Source organism: Nematolebias whitei, chromosome 20, assembly GCF_014905685.2.
Source record: "Nematolebias whitei isolate Nwh7 chromosome 20, NemWhi1, whole genome shotgun sequence".
Taxonomy (NCBI): domain Eukaryota; kingdom Metazoa; phylum Chordata; class Actinopteri; order Cyprinodontiformes; family Rivulidae; genus Nematolebias; species Nematolebias whitei.
The window spans coordinates 1,195,024-1,196,473 of record NC_056517.1 but is presented as its reverse complement, the minus strand read 5'-3'; the positions used below and the strand labels follow the sequence as shown (position 1 = coordinate 1,196,473).

The 1,450-nt window shown below is 43.2% G+C and overlaps 1 protein-coding gene across 1 annotated transcript in view; it reads left to right on the top strand.

The window, feature by feature from the left end:
* The window catches only part of LOC119426790 (enhancer of polycomb homolog 1), a gene marked incomplete at its 3' end in the record, with an annotated part of 20,540 nt that overhangs the window by 995 nt on the left and 18,095 nt on the right, over positions 1 to 1,450 (top strand).

Sequence of the window (1,450 nt, the reverse complement as noted above, 5' to 3'; positions counted from 1 at the left end):
TGGCAGAGTGATACAGCAGCATTGCCAGTCTCGCTACTTGTCAGTGGGGGGGTAAGCGTTAAACAAGCACTATGATACCAATGCTATGTCTGCACTGAGCTGCTACAATCTGCTCCCCGTCCGGAGCGGGGCGTTCGGTTCTGTTGACGGCCGGGTCGCCCTCCTTGGATAATGGTGGGGGAAACTTCTGTCATTTTATTGCCTTAGTGGCTGCCATTGCTCAAGCTTGTTAAGCTCACAGACAGTCTGGTGTGTGACTGGTTGGACATTTTGTAGAGGTGGACATGCGCAGTTTTCATTTATTTGTCCGACAACTTATTTTCGGCTTTGACAACCAGCTCTTGGTCCGAGGTTTTCCAGTGGACAACCAAGTGAAATGGACATGGATTAAAGTTCTCCTTCGCCACAAAGGAGTTCCTTTATCTTTAAAAGTGAACGGGGAAAAACGTGTTTTTGTGTCTTTTTAAAGCCACCAAGCTAATGATCATGTAGGCAGCCTTCTCACTAACTCTTCAGCTATGTTTACATGCGCAGAATTCTTTGATTGAAATGTGTTCTGTTTGAATAATCCAGATGTATTGTTCACATGGGCACAATCTGTTCATGATGAGCGTTTACCTGCAGCGGGCTTTGTTCTGAACAGCAGTACATACCAGAGAGTAGGAAGCTGGAGTCATTCCCCAACGCCAACACAGATGTCCTGTGGACTCACTGGGTATGTTTACATGGACATAAGTAACCGGATCAAATGGCCGGTCAGAATAAAAGTGTCATGTAAACACTTGATCTGTTTGTTTTTATCTGATCGTGAAAAACTGACCTGACTGCGCATGTGCGACTTTGCCATTTCCACCTGGCTAACGCTAATAATATTAGCATGTCAGGGAAGTAAAACTGGTCGGTGAGCGACAACATTTCTACTAGAAACTCTGAAAGAGCTCAAAATGATCTGAATCACCTGTAGCTCAGTCAGGGAGTGCAGGAACGTCTCCACCATCATTAAAACCTGTCGCGGGTCCATTTTGGTGCTCAGGTTTGTTTACGTTCATCCAGGAAGTAGAACTTCTTCTTCTGTGTTTTTTTAAGGAGAGTTTACCACTCTGCACATGTCAGTACTGCTGTTCAGAACAAAACCCGCTGCAGGTAAACGCTCGTCATGAACAGATTGTGCCCATGTAAACAATACATTTGGATTATTTAATCTGAACACATTTCAATCAAAGAATTCTGCGCATGTAAACATAGCTAGTGTTTGATTCCCATTGAGTTTGTTGATTCCTATAAATATTTGGGTATCTTGGTCGACTCACATCTCTCTTTTAAGCTTCATGTGGAAAACTTGGTAAAGAAACTGAAAATTAAACTGGGTTTCTTTTTCAGAAACAGATCCTGTCTAACTCTGAATGTTAGGAAACACCTTGTATCTGTGACTTTCCTTCCCTCAATTGAT